The sequence below is a fragment of the Trachypithecus francoisi genome, unplaced genomic scaffold, assembly GCF_009764315.1.
Source record: "Trachypithecus francoisi isolate TF-2019V2 unplaced genomic scaffold, Tfra_2.0 Contig01585, whole genome shotgun sequence".
NCBI lineage: Eukaryota > Metazoa > Chordata > Mammalia > Primates > Cercopithecidae > Trachypithecus > Trachypithecus francoisi.
In genome coordinates, this window is record NW_022681444.1 from 10,861,999 (window position 1) to 10,884,263 (window position 22,265).

The 22,265-nt window shown below is 47.0% G+C and overlaps 1 protein-coding gene and 1 long non-coding RNA gene across 9 annotated transcripts in view; one reads left to right on the plus strand and one right to left on the minus strand.

Moving 5' to 3' along the window:
- TSC1 (TSC complex subunit 1) overlaps window positions 1–2,987 on the minus strand; it is a 55,685-nt gene extending 52,698 nt beyond the window's left edge. For 2 of the 8 annotated variants that reach the window (XM_033195049.1, XM_033195024.1), the window contains exon 1: window positions 2,766–2,931. The gene's annotated coding sequence lies outside the window, so the exon portion shown is untranslated. Of the gene's footprint in view, window positions 1–2,765 lie in introns of all 8 variants that reach the window. The other 6 variants (XM_033195033.1, XM_033195076.1, XM_033195059.1 and 3 more) reach the window with 6 other exon arrangements.
- A 221-nt stretch (window positions 2,988–3,208) lies between these two features.
- On the plus strand, window positions 3,209–5,604 carry LOC117073761. Its single transcript, XR_004433343.1, has 2 exons — window positions 3,209–3,764; window positions 4,833–5,604. It is a non-coding gene; the product is annotated as an uncharacterized LOC117073761 (long non-coding RNA).
- Window positions 5,605–22,265: the final 16,661 nt, after the last annotated feature.

Sequence of the window (22,265 nt, forward strand, 5' to 3'; positions counted from 1 at the left end):
GTTATTACAGAACCATTAACACGTTGCCTCAATCGATTTGGTCAGAATGTTTAAATGACACCCCAAAGGACTTTAAATCACAGAAATGTAGGCCTAGAAACTTCACCAATGAAGACACTGAGGCTCACAGAACTTAAGTGACCCACTGAAGGTCAAAAGCTATCTGACTCTTTAGGAGAGCTTGAAATGGTTGAGATATTGCTCTATGTGGCTCATCGGCATTCAAGAATATCCAATTAATTCCATGAAAAGCTAATTTTAGTTCACTATGGGCCTGGAACCCAGAAATAAACATACCTGTAGCCTAACAAACTTCAAATGAAGACAGAGCTATAAGATCAAGTCAGCTTTAATTCAGAGCCCAAAATTCACCCAACACTACATACATAAGAGGCCAGAAGCTATTTTAAGAAATACCTCTGCGATAAATAATAAATGAAAATAGCCAGATTGATACTTGAAGCCAGTGGTCCTCAACCTCTGGTGCACATCCGAATCAGTCTTCTTCCAAAATACACACACAAGGTGTCCGACTATGTAGGTCTACCTACTATAGTGCCAAATATCTGTACATCGAGGTTCTCATGAGCACTATGGTTTCAGATCTCTTGTTTCCAGCAAGTTCATTATTCTGCAAACATTACATACAGAGATATATATTAGATTGCCCTAGTAAGACTGTTAAGTTTCATCTCACGAGTGAAACCAGGCATGCACAGAAGGCATCATATTACACCACAACAGTAGCAGTATCAGTTTTTACACTTAATCCAATGAGGAAGAGGACAACTGAGTCACAGGACTTGAAGCACTCTAATTTTACAGAAACAAAAAGGCCGGTAGCCACCTGCTTTCTAACCAGGAATTCAGGAACATCCCAAGTGTTTATGACACCAGGAAATGCATGAAGCAGAGAAAGTTTACATCATCTGCCCTTCTAGGCACGTGATGTAAGAGTGTTTTGGATAAGATATTAACTTTAGTAAGAGGATATTTTCCGTTTACATCCTCTATAAATACCCCTTAAGTTTACACCAGGTGGTTAGAGGAAGATTCTGCAGCTCCCCAGGGCAACAGTAAAGAATGTTTCAGTGTTTCTGAGGAGCCTCATTTGCCTGATGCATGACTGTTAAAGGTAAATTTCCCTACACAACCCTAAATCAGTTTTCACATTTGCATATTCCAGGTTTACTCAGGAATGCTCAACTTAAGAATCACAGGTGGTTGCTCAGTAAATCAAAGGCTCCCCAAAGATTAGGTTTTATAATGCTTCCCAAAATTTACAGCTCCACTTTGCCAGGCTGTTTGAATTCAGATGACTCCAAGTTGATCCCAAAATTATAAATCAAAGTATCTCAGAAGAGTATTATTCTATTTTAGCACTTTTATAGCTTACTCTATGCAACGTGAAGTGTTATTTCTATGCTTTCTATTAAAAAAAAAAAAAGGCCAGCAAGGATTTTAGCAGGACTTCTTTCTGCAGTAAACTCATCAGTTTTATTAAAATATCAAGTAATTTTTGGCCTAATTTAGACTAACAAATTTACATGCACAACACTACCATCCCAAACAAAAGCTAAGGCGCATAAGCCAAGTGCATCCCCCCACTTTAACATTAAACAGAACACACGTGCATAAACCTTGGCTAAATGATAAATTTTAATCACATACAGGTCAGCTTTGATCCAACAACAGATAAATGTAAGAGTCATATCTTTGGAGTCAGTCAGATCCCAGCAGTTCCAGTCCTGGCTCAGATACAATCGGGGTGTGATCTTAGGCAAAGTACCCTGCTCTCTCCGGGCCTCAGTTTCTTCATTTGAGAAGACTGGAGGTGTTAATAGTGGCTGCCTCTTCTCTTTGTCGTGAGGACCAAAGGAGATAACGACTGCCAAGCACCTTCACAGTGCCTGGCACACAGAGAGCAAGCACTCCATTCACGTTAGCTGTTGTTCTTAGTTAGGAGGACCGTGTCCCCTCCCAAGTCCCCACCACAAATCCAAAACACACAAAGCAAAACTCTTTAACAGGAAACACAAAGAAAGAGCTTTAATTCTACAAGGTCCCTCCGACCGCAGGCTCTTCATTCTCCAGTTCCTCAAATGAATGAATGAACGCCTAGGAGTGGCTCTGCCAATAGCTGTCTCTTAGGAATCACCTTTGCCGACTTTCAGGTAACTGTCTTTCACCATCAATTAAATTACCCACAAGTACACCCAGAGCGAGGCACAACAGTCATGCAAATTTCAGCGAAGACACCGAGTCCGGGCGAGTCCTTGATCCCCACAGGCAACCTCCATTCATTCTCCACGCCCCTCTACCCCGACCCCACTCTTTAAGTTCCGGGATCAGCCCTACCCTCGCGACCCTTCCCCTCCCGCCAAGGGTTTCTAACCTGCCCTCCTCACCTAGCGTGAACCTGTCACCCCACCAAGTGAGGGGCTGACGAAGGGGCCCACCTCACCCCTGCCCGAGGGACCGAGGCCCGGGGTGCAGCCGTCCCCTCGGGCGCCAAGGAGGGGCGAAGTGCCCGGTCCGGCTCGCCTCTCCCCCCCAGGGACCCGCCAGTCCCGTCCGGGCCTGTCCGAGATCGCGCGTAATAAGAGGGAGGGGAGAGCTCTCCGACCCCCCCCTTCCCCGGGATCCCTACCAAGCAATTGAGCCTCTTGCTCCAGCCCCTCCGAGCCTCCCCGACTGCAGTCATGGTGCCGAGGCTGCCCCAGGAAGCCCCCGTAAAAAGGAGGGGGAGACACCCCCATACTCACCCACCGTCTCCTCCCCCTCAGCTGTTTACCTCACAGTCCCTCCAGCCTACAGGGCGCCGCCATCTTGGACGTACAGCACCTCCCCCGTCGTGAAAGGGCCAAGGCCGACGGCGGCCTCCGCCACGAAAAAGAGTCCCTCTCTGGAGCTCCCTTCCTTCTCGAAAGGAAGGACAGACGGCCGCGCTCGGCAACCTCGCCAGAAGGAAGAGGCTCTTCCACTCATAACTCACGATGTGGCTTGGACGAGAAAAAAAAAAAGCAAGGAGGGTTTTTATGGAAGGGGGCGGGGCCAGGCGGAAGGATCCCGAAAGGAGGCTGTTAAGAGATCTTGTGACTCCGCGAAGGAGGCAAAAAGAAGGGCCGGCGAGGCGGGAGGAGCCAAGCGAGAGCCCGAGGGGCGGGGCGGGTGGTCACGTGACTGGCGGGCGGGGGGACACGGCAGAGAGGTGTAAACAAGCTGGAGGAGGCTGGGTGTGGTTCGAGCGCCCTCCCCTTTGCCCCCTCGAGTCGTTTCTGCCCTTCGCTTGCCTGGCGACCCCCGAGGGTCTCTCTGTGGGCGGCCACAGAGCAGCGATCCTGTTTCCCAAGGAGCCGCTGGGGCCCGCGTGGGTGAAGGGCCTACTTGGGAGCCTTGGAGTTGCCGCTCACCTAGGAAGGGGCGGAAAGCTGGGGGCCAGGGCAGCCCTCCTGCCTGGGCTGAACATTCGCAGAAACCCGCCTCCGGGATTGCGAGGGACCGCCCAGGCGTCTGCCTTCAGGTAGCTCACGCTTCACACCTAGTCATGACATCTAGGGAAAACCAGCCCTAATAGGAGGCAGCTTGAAAATCAGAAGGCCTTAGTGCGTTTCCCGCTGAAAGAAGGCTTTAGGTCCTCCAAGCCTCAGTTTCTTCCTCTGTGAAATGGGCATAATGACATCAGTGACGTGAAGCATCAAGGAGATGAAGTATGGACAGCGCTTAGCCCAGAGCCCTGCGCCTAGTAAATGCTCACTCGCTAGGTAGGTGGCCGTTATTGCGAGGCTGAGTATGATGGGCTCCATCCAGCACGAACACAGAGCGCTGTGAGGGGAGGCAGAGCGAGATGAAGTCGAACTGTGGGATATGAAAGGTGTTTTGAAGGAGTAGGCATCAGGCTGGGTTTTAAAGGAAAGGTAGATTTTATGAAATATTAGGTTGGTGCAAAAGTCGTCACGGTTTTTGCCATTAAAACCGCGATGACTTTTGCACCAACCTAATAGAACCAGGCGAGGCGGCTGGGGAGAGAAGGCCATTCCAGGCAGAGGGAACCAGGGGCAAAAAAAGTGCTGGGTGGGTTATGGGAATAACAGGTTTTGTCATGGGAACCAATTGGGTCACAGTGCAGGGCAGCCATAGTTAAGGGGGGCCAGATGTGTCAGTAGCCAGCACGGTGGGTGTTGTCAGAATTCGGAGCAGGCGCTGGATGGTACTGGATAGGGCCGCTGCTAGTCAGTGTAGGGCCTTGGTGAGAATTAGAAAAATGGCACCCCTGGGCTGTATTTTGGCCCCTGTCCACCAGCCCCAAACCCTCCTGGGCCCTTGAGCAGTGAACAACCTTTATAAACACAGGTCTAGAGCCATGAAGGCTTAGGAGGGAGGTGAAAATTGAGCTGTTTCCTCTGTGCTAACACAGTCACTGGGGGGAAGCTAAGAGTTTTAGCTTCAAACAGACCAGAGTTTGAATGTAGGTTTCATCATACTAACTGGATGAGCCTTAGTCTCCTCACCTGCAACATAGGGCTAGTAATAATGCTAGCTCGTGGGGATTTGGGGTGAATTCAGTGAGACATTAAGCTCTAAGTGGCACAGAGCCTACTCCAGTTAATGTTCTTTTTGATAACTGTTAAGTGCCAGCTGTCAGCATTCATCACTTCCAGAAACGGATCCACCAGACACTAAATTCTTCTGTGTCACCACCCGAGCATAGTCTGCATAGGGTCCAGAGATGGAAAGGTTGAGGGAAATGGGGAAGGATCTGGATTCTGTCAGTTCCACGAATCTGCAAACTACTTCACAGAAACAAACTCTTCCCTTTGCATTCACACCAGGGCAGGGAGTCACATGTCTTCAGAGATTTCTGAGACCACCAGTGATGGGAGACCTCAGGAGGAGGGCAGGGGGAGCAGCGCTGCTCTGGAGCTCTGACCCAGGAAGTCCCCCACACCCTGACCTTCCTTGGTTCCATGACCTCATCCTGCAGGAATGCGTTCTGCCATGGAGGAGAGCAGCCATACGCAGAGCTCATCAACTGCTCGCTCTCCAGGGGGCCATAACCACATTGCCACTGTTTCTACACTGTCTGGAAGAAGAATGGTCATTGTTATCTCATTATGGACCACCAGTGGCTTGCGAGAAGAGGCTGAAGATGACAGGCAAAGACAGCTCTACCACCATCTCCCGCCACTTACCAGGCTGGACCACCTAGATGTTTTCTACTTCTCTGGGGTTGATTTTTATCGTTTGCTTAACAGACACTATTCAGACCACTACCGTCCACACAGCACCCTGGAGCCTCCCTGTGACGGGGCTTCCTGGCTGGCCTGTCTGAGCAGGAAAGGACTGAGCCCTGCGTAGGCAGGCATGCTGACGGGATGCACGTGGTGGGGGACATCTGCTGCATTTGGCTGTGTGACATCTCCCCCTGGCCTTCTGAATAGGTGAACCGCCCTTCCTTGATTCTTTCAGTGCTGATGGTCCTCACCATCACAGTACCAGCCCCAGGCCACAGCAGGTGGACCAGGCCTGGCCAATCTGAGATGCCCATCATGGAGTTGTTAAAAGAAAAGACAAGTTCAATGAGATGAAATTTAATTGAGCAAAGAAAAAAGAAAGAATTCACGAGTCAGGCAGCCTCCAGAATCACAGCAGATTCAGAGAGACTCCAGGAGTCAGAACAAATTTATAGACAAAGTACAGTGTCCTGGCGCAGTAGCTCACTTCTATAATCTCAGCACTTTGGGAGGCCAAGGCAGGTAGATCGCTTGAGGTCGGGAGTTCAAGACCAGCCTGGCCAACATGGTGAAACCCTGCCTCTACTAAAAACACAAAAATTAGCCGGGCATGGTAGCAGGCATCTGCAATCCAAGATACTCAGGAGGCTGAGGCAGGAGAATCACTTGAACCTGGGAGGCAGAGGTTGTAGTGAGCTGAGATTGTGCCACTGCACTCCAGCCTGGGCAACAAAGTGAGACTTGGTCTCCAAAAAATAAACAAACAGCAACAACAAAAACGAAACTAAAGTGACATACAGGAATCGGAAGTGAGGTACAGAAACAGTGAGATTGGTTGCAGCTTGGCGTTTGCCTTATTTGAACAGTTTGAACACTCAGCAGTCTGAGTGGTTGAAGCATGGCTGCTGGGATTGGCCAATACTCAGCTATTGTTACAGGTGCATACTACTAAGTTAAGTTTTCAATTTTGCGTGCCTGTTAAGCTGGGTTACTGCTCGTCCACAAGGACTCGAATATATAAGTACGGAGTCCTTCTCAGGCCATATTTCGTTTGCTTTAACAAGCAGACATTGTTGGTCTGCAATGGACCTGTGACTTGAGCTGGACTAGAGTATTCCTCCCGGTCTTTACAGATGGGTGTTCTTTTTTAAAAAAAGCAATTTTTCTCTTTCCTTTGGGGTCACTAAACTGTGATGAGGAAGCTGTGGCCTCTCCCTTCCCCTGTCCTACAGCAAGGTGTGTGACAAGTCGAGTTAAAGAGTGAAAGAGACAGAAACAGAGATGGAAAGAGAAATTCATGCTGCTATCTTCTGCATTTCCAGAGTCCCTGAAACCAGCTTTGCCCTGGCCCTCCAAGTTCCATGAAGCAATAACTATTTTGGCCAATGCTAGTTTCACTGGATTTCTGTCCCTCATAAACAAAAGGCCTTCTGAATGTAGTGGGATTCAGAGGCCTTTGGAAGGACACCACCAGTCAAAAATATTTCCCACTCTGTGCCCAAAGTTCATCCACTTGAATTGCTTTTTGGCTTTAGCTTTCAGCTGTCTGTGCGGCGGCCTCCTGGCCAGGTGCCCTGCCATTAGTGGGCATCCCCTACAGGATGGGGTCTGAGCTTCTGCTGGTAGTCCCCAAGGCCCTCTGCATCCCTGGCCTCGCTAGCGCATTGGTTTCCCCTTGCTGTCTAGCACTGTGTCCTCTAGTACCAAGGAACGCCCAGAGGCTTCACAACGCCCTTCGTTGGCTCAGGCCGTCTCCTCTCCTTCCGCACCAGATGGCCTCTGCAGCCTGTGCTGGTCATTCTCCATTTGCCCTTCTCTGTCTGGACTCCCCTCTAAGCCACACCTGCTAAGCATGTCCTCTCCCTCCTCTTGGATTTCACCAAAGTGTGGCAGGGTCAGGTGAGCGAGGAAGAGCCTTCCCACCTGGCCTGGCCTGGCCGTGATGCACAGCTCCTGCTGCGTGGCCTGTCTCACCCGTGCTGTTAGTAATGGTTCCCCTCACTCACTCTTCACACTCAGAGGTGATCGCGGATCCCCACAGCTCACTAGTCCTTAGGTGCTTCAGCACCTCTTTTTTCTCTGAAGCTGCTCACACCTGTCTTTTTAATTATCCCTTGGAGGGTGCTACTGTTTCCCGCCAGGATCCCAACTGCTACAGCCCCTTGGAGAATCTGCCTTCATCCCGGGCTACTCACTGTGAATCAAGCCAAACCCACAGATACACACACACACACACACACACACCACACACACACACACACACACCCTGATTGGACCTGGATCAGGGCTGAAAACCTTCCTCACACTGAACCAGCCGGATTCTCCTTCTTGAGAATTTGAACTGAGAGACCCCAAGACTGAGATACATTGTGTTGGTGGAGGATTACAATTTTACACAGCTGCAGGGGGATCATTCAAACTGCTGTACTCCAGGAGAGGCAGATCACTTAGAAAATACCTCAAACAGGTGGCCTCAGGGGTTGTGCAATAAGATGGAACTGTGCTAGTCCCTGGGAGGGTAATATGGAGTTGGACCCAGCTGTGGCTATCAGCAGCACTCTGGACAGCAGAGATTAAGCAGGAAGAGCTACTAGGAGCCTTGCTGAGGAAGCCGGCATGCCCAGACCAGCAAGGAGCAGGTGTGGCAACAGAGAGGAAGGAGATCGGCAGGACTAACCCATTGCCCAGGAGGCCTGCTTGGGTTTGGAAGATGCCCCTGTTTCTTTTCAATAAATTCCACTTTTTCACGCCTGTAATCCCCACACTTTGGGAGGCTGAGGCAGGAGGATTGCTTGGGGCCAGGAGTTCGAGAGAAGCCTGGGCAACATAGCAAGACCCCATCTCTACAAAAAGTGAAAATTAGCCAGACACAGTGGCATGCAACTGAAGTACCAGCTACTTGAGTGGCTGAGGCAGGAGGATCACTTGACCCCAGAACATTGAACCTGCAGTGAGCCACGATCGTGCCACTGCACTCCAGCCCGAGTGACAGAGTAAGACCCTTCCTCTAAAAAGTAAAAATAACACACACAAAAATTCCACTTTTACCTGAGCTAGAAGATGTTCGCTTCTGTTCCTGACAACACCACCATGGAGGCTGGAGGTGGCCAAGAATGCTTTCCTTTCTTCGTCACCCAGATCATACCTGTTCTTCCTCCAAGATTCAACTCCAATGTGATCCCCACCAGGAAGTCTTCTTGGGACCCCCAGGATGGCATTGAAGGCCCCTGCCCTGAGCCCACTACCCCTACCAAATGCACACCTCCATTCCTTCCACCACACCACCTGCTTACCCAGGTTGTGCTTGTGGGCCTGTCTCCTAAGCTCTCAAGAACTCTGCTGCCCCCAGGAGGTGGGATGGATAAGAGGGCCTTGAAACCTCTGCTTCAAGGTCAAAAGACAGGAACAGGCCAGGCTCGGTGGCTCACACCCGTAATCCCAGCAGTTTTTTGTTTGTTTGTTTGTTTTGTTTTGTTTTGTTTTTTGAGACAGAGTCTCACTCTGTCGCCCAGGCTAGAGTGCAGTGGCACGATCTCAGCTCACTGCAAGCTCCGCCTTCCAGGTTCATGCCATTCTCCTGCCGCAGTCTCCTGAGTAGCTGGGACTACAGGCACCCACCACCACGCCCGGCTACTTTATTTTTGTATTTTTAGTAGAGACGGGGTTTCACTGTTTCACTGTGTTAGCCAGGAATGTCTCGATCTCCTGACCTCGTGATCCACCCGCCTTGGCCTCCCAAAGTGTTGGGATTACAGGTGTGAACCACCGCACCTGGCCAGTCCCAGCACTTTGAGAGGCCGAGGCAGGTGACCCCCTGGAAACCAGGAGTTCAAGACCAGCCTGAGCATCTTAATGAGACCCCATCCCCACAAAAAAATTTTAAAAATTAGCCAGGCATAGTGGTTCGCACCTGTAGTTCCAGCAACTTGGGAGTCTGAGGCGGGAGGATCACTTGAGCTCGGGAGTTGGAAGCTGCAGCGAGCCATGATCTGTCACTGCACTCCAGTCTGGGCAACAGAGTGAGACCCTGTCTCAAAAAAACAAAAAACAAAAAACAAACAAAAAAAAGCTTAGAATAAATCTTTCAAGACTTAGGCTAAGACTAAGGCTAAGTGGGAGCAGTGTCAGGGGCCAAGAGCTACTCTTGCTGCATGGCTCGGTGTCCATGGTAGCTCAAGCGCCCACAGGGCTGGCCGCCATCTTGGTTTGCTGTTATTCCAACAATTGGAGTAAAATTTATTGTCTTACAGTTCTAGAGGCTAGAAGTCCAAGATCAAGGTGTCAGCAGGGTTGGTTCCTTCTGAAGGCTTGGAGGAGATCTGGTCCCTGCCTCTCTCCCAGCTTCTGGAGTTTGGCTGGCCATCCTGAGGCTCAACCCATCCTCCTGCTTCGTTCCTTGGCTTGAGATGCATCCCACCGTTCTCTGCCTTCATGTTCACACGACATTCTCCCTGTGAACTTGTCTCTGTGTCCAAAATTTCCCCTTATTATAACTACACCAGTAACGTTGAGTTGAGAGCACACCCTATTCCAGCATGACCTCATTTTAACTAATTACATCTGCAGCGACCTTATACATAGTCACATTCTGAGGAACTGCAAGTTAGGACATCAACATGTCAATGTTTGGGGGAATAAATTCAGCCCACAACAGGTCCCAAGGGCTGAGTTAGTCACATTACTATCATGATTTGTGCAGGGGCCCTCTCTAATTTTTATACTTGCATTTGTTTGTTCCCTTTTTTTAATTTTTAATTTTTATTTTTTTCTTGAGATGGAGTCTTGTTCTGTCGCCTAAGCTGGAGTGCAGTGGCACAATCTCAGGTCACTGCAACCTCTGCCTCCCAGGTTCAAGCAATTCTCCTGCCTCAGCCTCCCGAGTAGCTGGGATTACAGGCACAAGCCACCACACCTGGCTAGTTTTTGTATTTTCAGTAGAGACGAGTTTCACCATGTTGGCCAGGCTGGTCTCGACCTCCTGACCTTAAGTGATCCACCCACCTCAGCATCCCAAAGTGCTGGGATTACAGGCGTGAGCCACCACACTCGGCCCTGTTTGTTCCCTTTTATCTTCATTCGCCACATCCAGTTTCCTCCTTGCACAGAAGCAACCATTGCCATGCATATCATGTGTGTCCTTTGGTCTGTATGTTTCCTTGCAAAATGTATGTGTGTGTATTTTTAATTTATGTTAGTGGAATTATGTTATAGGTGGCAATCTGTTTCTTACTTTTCCCCCCATTCAGCATCATTATGAAGCTCCATCTAACTGCTGAGAATTATTCTGTAATGTGAACCTACCCTAATCTACTTTCCACTCTCTCAGGGATTGACACCTGCAGTAGCACCAGAAGTAACATTGTGACAAACATCACTGTACACTATACACTATACTCTATGCACTGTACACTGCACACTATAAACTATACACTATGCACTATACATTGTACACTGTACACTATGCACTATGCAGTATGCACTACACACTATACACTATGCACTATACATTGTACACTGTGCAGTATGCACTATACATTATGGACTGTGCACTATACACTGCACTATGCACTGTGCACTATGCACTATACACTATACACTGTGCACTATGCACTACACACTACACTATACACTGTGCGCTATACATTGTACACTGTACACTATGCACTATACATTATGCACTATGCACTATACACTATGCACTATGCACTACACACTATGCACTACACACTATGCACTATACACTATACACTATGCACTATATGTTGTACACCATACACTATACACTATGCACTATACCCTATGCACTATGCACTATACACTGCACTATGCACTATGCACTATACACTATGCACTGTGCACTATGCACTATACATTATGCACTATACACTATACACTATGCCCTATGCACTACACACTATACACTATGCACTATGCACTACACACTATACACTATGCACTATGCACTATACACTATGCACTGTGCATTATGCACTATACACTATACACTATGCACTATGCACTACACACTATACACTATGTACTACACACTATACACTATGCACTACGCACTACACACTATACACTATACGCACTGTACACTATACAGTACACACTACACTACACTATGCACTACACACTATACACTATACACTATGCACTACACACTATACACTATATGCTATGCACTATGCACTACGCACTACACTACACTATGCACTATACGCTATGCACTATGCACTATGCACTACACACTATACACTATGCACTACACACTATGCACTATGCACTACGCACTATGCACCATACACTACGCACTATACACCGCACTATACACTATGCACTATACACTGTGCACCATACTGTTCCCTTATGGATCCAGCTCAGAATTTATTTGGGATACACAACTGGGAGGAAAACTGATAGGTCATAGGGTGCATGGACTTATTTTTTTTTATCTTTTACAGATAGGTCTTGCTCTGTTGCCCAGGCTGGAGTACAGTGACTCAAACACGGCTTACTACAGCCTCTACCTCCTGGGCTCAAGGGATTCTCTCCTCTAACCCCCCAAGTAACAGGATCACAGGCTTATGCCACAATGCCTGGATTTTTTTTTTTTTTTTTTTTTTTTTGTGGAGGCAGGTCTTGCCATGCTGCTCAGACTGTAGACTTTTTTTTTTTTTTTTAAAGTTCCGGGGCACATGTGCAGGATGTGCGGGTTTGTTACATAGGTAAACGTGTGCCATGGTGGCTTGCTGCACCTATCAACCCATCATCTAGGTATTAAGCCTCGTGTGTATTAGCTTTTCCTGATGCTCGTCCTCTCCCCGCCCCCACCGACAGGCCCCAGTGTGTGATGTTCCCCTCCCTGTGTCCATGTGTTCTCATTGTTCAGCTCCCACTTATAAGTGAGAACATGTGGTGTTTGGTTTTCTAGACCTTTTTTTTTTTTTTTTTTTTTTGAGATGAAGTCTTGCCCTTCTCCCACAGGCTAGAGTGCAATGGTGCGATCTCGGCTCACTGCAACCTCCGCCTCCTGGGTTCAAGCGACTCTCCTGCCTCGGCCTCCTGAGTAGCTGGGATTACAGGTGCATACCACCACGCCCAGCTAATTTTTTGTATTTTAAGTAGAGATGGGTTTCACCATGTTGGCCAGGTTGGTCTCAAACTCCTCACCTCAGGTGATCTGCCCACCTTGGCCTCCCAAAGTGCTGTGATTACAGGCGTGAGCCACTGCACCCAGCCTAGACTTACTTTTAAGATACACCACCGGCCGGGCGCGGTGGCTCAAGCCTGTAATCCCAGCACTTTGGGAGGCCGAGACGGGCGGATCATGAGGTCAGGAGATCGAGACCATCCTGGCTAACACGGTGAAACCCCGTCTCTACTAAAAATACAAAAAAAAACTAGCTGGGCGAGGTGGCAGGTGCTTGTAGTCCCAGCTACTCGGGAGGCTGAGGCAGGAGAATGGCATAAACCCGGGAGGCGGAGCTTGCAGTGAGCTGAGATCCGGCCACTGCACTCCAGTCCGGGCGACAGAGCGAGACTCCGCCTCAAAAAAAAAAAAAAAAAAAAAAAAAAAAAAGATACACCACCAAATTATTCTCCAGGACACCTGCCCCAGCCTACACTTTCACCAGAACCCCACAAAAGTGTCCATATCCCTGTCCACACTTGGTATTGACTAGCTCTTTAATTTTTTCAGTAAAACGGGCTAAAGGGACATGTTCTTGTTTTAATTGGCCTCTCTTTGACTTAATGAGATGGAGCATTTTTATATCCTTGTTATGAGTCTGTGGGTTACTTTCTCTATAGATTGCGGACTCTTATCTTTTGACCATTTTTCCGGTACAATTACTATCTTTTTCTTGATTTGCTGAAGTGCCCTATGTATTCTATACATGTGTCTCTTGTTGGTTATAGATATTTCTTTCTTTTTCTTTTTTCCTTTGTTTGAGACAGAATTTTGCTCTGTTGCCTAGGCTGAAATGTGGTGGCCCAATCTCAGCTCACTATAACCTCCGCCTCCCAGGTTCAAGCGATTCTCCTGCCTCAGCCTCCTGAGTAGCTGGGACTACAGGCGCCTGACACCATGCCTGGCTAATTTTCATATTTTTAGTAGAGACGGGATTTCACTATGTTGGCCAGGCTGGTCTTGAACTCACCTCATGATCTGCCTGAGGCCTCCCAAAGTGCTGGGATTACAGGCGCAAGCCACCGCGCCCAACAGGTTATAGCTATTTCAAGTGTCTTCTCGCAATCTGTTATCTACCTATTACCTATTTATATTATGCCGCAGTGGCCTGATCATAACTCACTGCAACCTGGAACGCCTAGGTTCAAGCCATCCTCCTGCCTCAGCCTCCCAAGTAGCTGGTACTACAGGCACACACCACCACACTAGGATAATTTTTTTTATTTTTTGTAGAGGTGGGCTCTCACCATGTTGCCCAGGCTGGTCTTAATCTCCTGGGTTCAAGCAAATCTCCCACCTCGACCTCCCGAACTGCTGGGAATACAGGCGTGAGCCACCGTGCCTGACCTGTAGTGTATTATTGATTTATTGTTAGATATTTTATAGTTTTTAATATTATTTTGTGTTTTTTTTTTTTAATTTTCAACTTGGTTGTTATTGAAGTAGAGAAATTCTATTGATTTTTGTAGGTTGATCTTATGTCTTGCACCTAGTCAAACTCTCTAATTTTACTAGTTTGTCATTTTATTTTTATTTATGTTGAGTTTTCTAGGTATATTATCACATCACCTGAAAATAAAAGTTTTTTTTTTTTTTTTTTGAGACGGAGTCTTGCTCTGTCGCCTGGGCTGGAGTGCAGTGGCCGGATCTCAGCTCACTGCAAGCTCCACCTCCCGGTTCACGCCATTCTCCTGCCTCAGCCTCCCAAGTAGCTGGGACTACAGGCGCCCGCCACCTCGCCGGCTAGTTTTTTGTATTTTTAGTAGAGACGGGGTTTCACCGTGTTAGCCAGGATGGTCTCGATCTCCTGACCTCGTGATCCGCCCGTCTCGGCCTCCCAAAATGCTGGGATTACAGGCTTGAGCCACCGCGCCCGGCCAATAAAACAGTTTTATCTCTCCTTTTTTTTTTTTTCTGGAGATGAATTCTTGCTCTGTTGTCTAGGCTGGAGAATAGTGGCATGATCATGGCTCACTGCAGCCTCAAATTCCCAGGTTCAAGTGATCCTCCTACCTCAACCTCCCTGGTAGCTGAGACTACAGACATGCCTGGTTAATTTTTTAATTTTTTTGTAGAGGTGAAGTCTCCCTACGTTGCCCAGGCTGGTCTTGAACTCCTGGACTCAAGTGAAATTCCCGCCTTGGCCTCCCAAAGTATGGTCATGAGCCATCACACTCGGCCTGTCTCTTCTTTTTAAATTATAGTTCTCCTCATTTCTCTTTCCCTTTTTATAGTGTTGGCTGGGACCTCCAGTACTATGTCAACCAGTAGTGGTGATATTAGGCATCTATCATTATTCCCAATCTTCAAGGAAATGCATATAAATTTTCTACAGTAGGTATAATGTTTGCTTTCAGACTTTTGTCTATGACTTTTACCAAATTAAAGAATAGATGTGGGCCTTATCCAATGCTTTTTCTGCATTCATTGAATAGTCAGAAATATCTTTATTTTAGCCTATCAATGTGGTGAAGTACACAGATACATTTGTTTGATGGTGATTTATCCTTGCACTCCTAGACAAGCACAACTTGATCATGCTGTATTTTTAAAAACACTTGTTGATTTGGTTGATTCATGTTTTATTAAGGATTTTTGCATTTATTTTATGCGCTTATGGTTCTTTTAATTGGAACATACAGACCATTTACATTTAATATAATTATCAGCGTAGTTGGGCTTCAGTTTACCTTCTTGATATTTGCTTTCTATTTTTCCATCTGTTCTTTGTTCCTTTCTTTTGTCTTTTTCAGCCTCCTTTTGGATTAATTTAGCATTTTTTAGAATTCCATTTTTCCACCACTATTGGCTTCTTTGCTGTGCTTCTTTGTTTTATGCTTTTAATGATTGATTTAGAATTTAAAATGTGAATCTTTAACTTATCACCATCTATATTCAGTGGCTACTATACCATTTCAGATATAATTTAAGAGCCTTATAACAATATACTTCTGGCCAGGCGTGGTGGCTCCATACCTGTAATCGCAGCACTTTGGGAGGTCGAGGCAGGTGGATTACTTGAATCCAGGAGTTCGAGACCAGCCTGGGCAACATGTCATAACAGTGTCTCTACTGAAAATACAAAAATTAGCTGGGCATGGTGACGAGTACCTGTAGTCCCAGCTACTTGAGAGGCTGAGGCAGGAGGATTGCTTGAGCCCAGGAGGCGGAGGTTGCAGTGAGACAACATGGCACTACTGTACTCCAGCCTGGGCAACAGAGTGAGATCCCATCTCAAAACTAAAATAGGCCAGGCACGGTGGCTCATGCCTGTAATCCCAGCACTTTGGGAGACTGAGGCAGGCAGATCATGAGGTCAGAAGATTGAGACCATCCTGGCTAACACAGTGAAACCCTGTCTCTACTAAAAATATAAAAACATAGCTGGGTATGGTGGCACGTGCCTGTAGTCCCAGCTACTTGGGAGGCTGACGCTTGAACCCGGGAGGCAGAGGTTGCAGTGAGCCAAGATCGTGCTACTGTACTCCAGCCTGGGCGACAGAGTGAGACTCCGTCTCAAAAATAAATAAATAAATAAATAAATAAATAAATAAATAAATAAAATAAACTATACACTTCTATTTCCTGCCCCCTGTTCTTTGTGCTATTGTTGTCATAAATTTTACTTCTACATAGGTTATAAAACCCTAGGTAGGGGTTTATATTATAAAAATATTGTTATTATTTTTGCTTTAAAGAATCAATTTCTTGTGTGTTGCCAAGGCTAGAATGCAGTGGCGCGATCTCAGCCCACTGCAACCTCCACCTCCCAGGGCTCAAGCAATCCTCCTGCCTCAGCCTCCTGGGTAGCTGGGACTACAGGCATGTGCACCACCACACCCAGATAATATTTGCATTTTTTGTAGAAACAGGGTTTTGCCGGCAGGGTGCAGTGGCTCACTCCTGTAATCCCAGCACTTTGGGAGGCTGAGGTGGGTAGATTGCTTGAGGTCAGGAGTTGGAGACCAGCCTGACCAACATGGTAAAACCCCATCTCTACTAAAAATACAAAAGTAGCCAGGTGTGGTAGTGCATGACTGTAATCCCAGCTACTCAGGAGGTTGAGGCAGGAGAATCACTTGAACCCAGGAGGCAGAAGTTGCAGTGAGCTGAGATCATGCCACTGCACTCCAACCTAGATAACAGAGCAAGACTCTGTCTCAAGAAAAAGAAAAGAAAAGAAAAGAAAAGAAAACAGGATTTTGCTATGTTGCCCAGGTGGTCTCAAACCCCTGGACTCAAGTGATCCTCCTACCTTGGCCTCGCAGAAGTGCTGGGATTACAGGTGTGAGCAATCACATCTGGCCAATTTTTTTTTTTTTGAGACTGAGTCTCCCTCTGTTGCCCAAGCTGGAGTGCAGTGATGCAATCTCGGCTTACTACAACCTCCTCCTCCCGGGTTCAAGTGATTCTTCTGCCTCAGCCTCCTGAGTAGCTGGGACTATATGGCACGCACCATGCCCAGCTATTTTTTTTATTTTTGGCAGAGATGGGGGTTTCACTATGTTGGTCAGGATGGTCTCGATCTCTTGACCTTATGATCCACCCGCCTTGGCCTCCCAAAGTGCTGGGATTACAGGCATGAGCCACTGCACCTGGCCAAATATTTTTTAAAGAAACAAAAAACTGGCCAGGCGCAGTGGCTCACGCCTGTAATCCCAGCACTTTGGGAGGCCGAGGCAGGCGGATCATGAGGTCAGGAGATCGAGATCATCCTGGCTAACACGGTGAAACCCCGTCTCTACTCAAAATACAAAATATTAGCTGGGCGTGGTGGCAGGCACCTGTAGTCCCAGCTACTCGGAGGCTGAGGCAGGAGAATGGCGTGAACCCGGGAGGTGGAGCTTGCAGTGAGCCGAGATCGCACCACTGCACTCCAGCCTGGGCGACAGAGCGAGACTCCATCTCAAAAAAAAAAAAAAAAAAAAGAAAAAAAACTGAGAAAAAATATTTTATATTTGCCCACATATTACCATTGCTAGCATTCTTCATTTCTTTGTGTAGATCCAAGTTTGCATCTGGTATTATTTTCCTCCTACTTAAAGAACTTCCTTTAACATTTTTTAATAAAATGAACATGCAATAAATTCTGTTGACCTTTCTCTGAAAAAGTATTTTACCTTCAATTTTGAAAGATATTTTTGCTGGGTATAGAATTCTAGGTTGATGGTTTCCTTCTTTCAGCTTTTTTTCCTTTTTTTTCTTTTGAGACAGGGTCTTACTCTGTCACCTGGGATGGAGTGCAGTGGTGTGTTAATAGCTCACTGTAACCTCAAAGTCTTGGGCTCAAATAATCCTCCCATCTCACCCTCTCAAGTAGGTGGGACTATGAGTGCATGCCACCATGACCAGCTACTTTTTAAAACATTTTTTTTAGAGATGAAGTTTCACTATGTTTCCCAGGCTGGTCTCGAACTCCTGACCTTAAGTGATCCTCCCACCTTGGTCTCCCAAAGGATTGGGATTACAGGCACTAGCTACCATGCCCAGCCTCTTTCAGCTTTTTAAATATGTCATTCCATTCTATCTTAATTGACAAAATTTCTGAGGAGAAATTTGTGATAATTCTTACCTTTGTTCCTTTTTTTCTGAAGGTAATTTAAACTGATTGGTTGATTGGTTTGAAATCATCCTGAGTGTATTAGTAAGAGTTCTCCAGAGAAACAGAACCAACACGATGTGTGTGTGTGCGTGTATGTGTGTGTGTGTCTAAGGAATTGACACACATGATTTTTGAGTCTGGCATGTCCAAAATCTGCAGGATGGGTTGGCAGGCTGAAGACCTGGGAACAGAGAAGAACCACTGTTGCAGTTCAATTCCAAAGGCTATCTGTTGGCAGAATTCCCTCTTGCTTGTGGAAGGTCAGTCTTTTGATCTACTCAGGCCTTGAATTGAATGGATGAGGCCCACCCACAAAATGGAAGGCAAAATGCTCATCTCGTCCAAAAACACGTTTGACCACACATGTGGCCGCTCTGGCCCAGACAAATTGAGATGTAAAATTAGTCATTATACTGAGTGTCTAGGAAAACAAGTTTCTTGGCCTCTTAAACTATGGTTTTGTTGTTGTTTTTTAAACCATTCTAAGGTAAAACTTTCTTCTTCCAAAGAAAAGCTACCATCATACCCTTTTCCACTTCCTCTTGTTTTTTTTTTTTGGCAAAGAAAACATTGATGTAGATTAGAGAACTGTCATTTCCATGGATCGTCTTCTAAAAAGCTTTGCTTAGCAAATAGACCTGAAAATTTAAATATCATGTGTCAGCATAGGATACGAATGTGGGCAAAAGTGACAGGCTGCTCAATAAATCCCAGGAAATATCCTAAAGGGGCCAGTCCCAGACAGAGATTCCAGGAACCCGTGGATGCTCTTCCGTCCTTCCCTGCCAAAGTACAGCAGTTTGACTTCTCCAAGTGCACCCTTTAAAATGTACCACCTGGGCTGGGTGCGGTGGCTCAAGCCTGTAATCCCAGCACTTTGGGAGGCCGAGACGGGCGGATCAAGAGGTCAGGAGATCGAGACCATCCTGGCTAACACGGTGAAACCCCGTCTCTACTAAAAAAAAAACAAAAAACTAGCCGGGCAAGGTGGCAGGCGCCTCTAGTCCCAGCTACTCGGGAGGCTGAGGCAGGAGAATGGCGTAAACCTGGGAGGCGGAGCTTGCAGTGAGCTGAGATCTGGCCACTGCACTCCAGCCTGGGCAACAGAGCAAGACTCTGTCTCAAAAAAAAAAAAAAAAAAAGTACCACCTGTTGCTGGAGGTACATTCAAAACAACACATATATTTCAAGCCTTCCCTTTTTGGGAAGAATTTTGACCAAAGAATGCATTAGTTGTCTATTGCTGTGGAGCAATTAATTCTGAAATGTAGTTATTAGAAACATAGAATTGGAACAACACCACCTATTATCTCTCAGTTTCTGTGGATCAGGAATATGGGTGTAGTTTAGCTGGGTCCTGTGACTCAGGGCCCCTCACAAGGCTGCAGTCTAGATGTCAGCTGGAGCTACAGTCATCCCAAGGCTTGATAGGGGAAGGATTCACTCCCAAGCTCACACACAGTTGCTGACAAGATACAGTTCCTTGTCGTGTGGGCTTTTCCATAGGGCAGCTCACAATACGGCAGCTGGCTAAAGAGAGCGCAAATAAGATGGAAGACAGGGTCTGTCATAACCTAACCCTGCAAGTGTGCCATCCCATCACATTTTCTATCGTAGAAGTCACTAAGTAGTCTCAGTGAGTGCCTAAGGAAGTTACTGCTCACACTCAATGAGAGGGGGGCCACACAGGTTGTAAATTTCAGGATTTAGGCATCTTTGGGGGTGATTTGCTTCCAATGCTTAGCACACAAATGTGCATGGCCTGGAAAACACCTTTCTCTAACGGCTGCCCTGACACCTCCAGACAAAGTAGCAGATCCTTCTGTGGTCCCCATAGTACTCTTCTGTTCATACATCTACCATCCCAGTCATCACAGTAATAATGTAGCAGCTAGCACTTACTGAAGAGTTGCTATGAGCCCATATTGTTCTAAGCACTCTACACGTATTAAGTGAAGAGTATGTAGTCGTTTATGTCTCAATGCAGAGAAGCACTCTTTCATTCAACAATGACTTACTAGCATCTCCTCTGTGCTTCTTTGCTAGGCATGGGGGAACTCAGTAGTGAACAAGAGAGAGTCCCCAGACTCTAGAATCTTATGTAGACCAGGATGGGAGATAGAGACATACAAGCACAATCGTAATAGACCAGGATGGGAGATAGAGACATACAAGCACAATCGTAATACAACCCAGTGCATGTTGTATTAGCATAAGTCAAAGAGTCATAGCGTAAGTCAAAGATGCTTTAGTAGCAGACACCCAGACCACTTTTGTCAGTGGTAGCATTTCAATTCAGATATGAAGAAGAAGTGGTAGTTGGCCAGGAAAAGAGAGAGAAAGTTAGAAAGTAGGAACATGTGTAATAGTAACAGGAATGAGAAAGCCAGGAGCAGCTGAGAAGCAACCAGCATGACTGTAACCAAGCATGCTGGGGAAAGAGAGGAAAGAAATACTAATGTCAGCCAACAGGCAATGTGTATTGAGTACCAAGCAGTTTCCTATGGTTTTGCATGCATATATTTACCTTCAGAATAATCCTATGCAGTAGGTGTAATTTTACAGGTAAGGCAACTGAGTCAGAGAGACTTGCCCCAGTCACCAGATAATGAATGTCTGAGTCACAACCACTGGAGACACAGCAGGGGCAGATCACGAGGGGTCATGTGAAGATGTTTGACCTTGATCCTGAGCTCAGTGAGGAGCCTTGAAGGATTTTAATTGGGTCGACATCTGCTGGGGTGTGGAGAATGGGGCCAGGCCAGGAGGCAGGGAGGGGCTGTTTAGAAATAGGATGCAGTACACCAGGGGAATGGTGATGATAGCCTGGATTAAGGTGGCAAGATGGGAGATAGAGGAGAAAGAGGATGTGTTAGGCTGTTCTTGCATTGCTACAAAGAAATATCCGAGACTGGGTAATTTATAAAGAAAAGAGATTTAATTGGCTCACAGTTCTGCAGGTTGTACAGGAACCATAGCAGCATGTGCTTCTGAGAAGGCTTCAGGAAGCTTCCAATCATGGTGGAAGGCAAATGGAAAGCAGGCACGTCACACAGAGAAAGCACGAGCAAGAAAGAGAGAGCGAGGAGGTGCCATATACTTTTAAATGACCGGATCTCATGAGAAGTCATTCACTATCAAGAGGACATTACCAAGAGAATGGTACTAAACCATCCATGAGAAATCTGCCCCCATGATCTAATCACCTCCCACCAGATCCCACCTCCAGTATTCGGGATTACATGTCAACACGAGATTTGGGCAGGGACACACATCCAAACTATATCAGAAGGTGAAACTCAGGATTTTGGCTGGGGTGTGGGTGGTGCCATTCCCTGAGGCATGAGGTGGGAACTGGACTGGAGAACGTGGGCTGATGTCACTTTGGGACCAGCTCAATTGAGATGCCAGAGAGACAGGCCCAGTGGACATGGATTTGGAGTTTAGACTTGAAGGCAGAGGCCAAGATTTGGGAAGTGCCAGCATTCAGAGGGTAAATGAGAGACTGGGAGAACTGACCGTGGCAGCTGAGGGTGTGCAGTGTGTGAGCCGGGCCCTCTGGTGAAGACAGAGAGGGCTGACTTATTGACTTATTGGGATCCTGGCTCTGCACCCAAGCTGTGTGGCCCTGGGTGAGTCTCCAAGCCTCAGTTTCTCCATCTGTAAAATGGAGATGACACCAATACCTTAAATTCCCAGCTCAGAAGGTTCCCAGGACAGTGATATGGTTTGGCTGTGTCCCCACCCAAATCTCATCTTAAACTGTAGTTTCCATAATCCCCATGTGTCATGGGAGGGAAACTGTGGGAGGTAATTGAATCATGGGGGTGGTTCTCCCATGCTGTTCTCGGGATAGCGAGTGAGTTCTCACGAGACCTAGTGGTTTTATAAGGGGCTTTCCCCACTTTGCTCAGCACTTCTCCTTCCTGCTGCCACATGAAGGACGTGTTTGCTTCCCCTCCTGCCATGATTGTAAGTTTCCTGAGGCCCTCCCAGCCCTGAGGAAGTGTGAGTCAATTAAACCGCTTTCCTTTATAAATTACCCAGTCTCGGGATTTCTTCACAGCAGCGTGAGAACAGATTCATACGGACAGTCCAGTGAGAGACACGCGTGAATACCTAGCAGAATGCCCACACAGCGTGAAGACTGAGTAAATATTGTTATTGTTGATGCCTGCTATATTCATTTCCCAGGGCTGCCATAACAAGTTACTGCAAACTGGGTGGCTTAAAACAA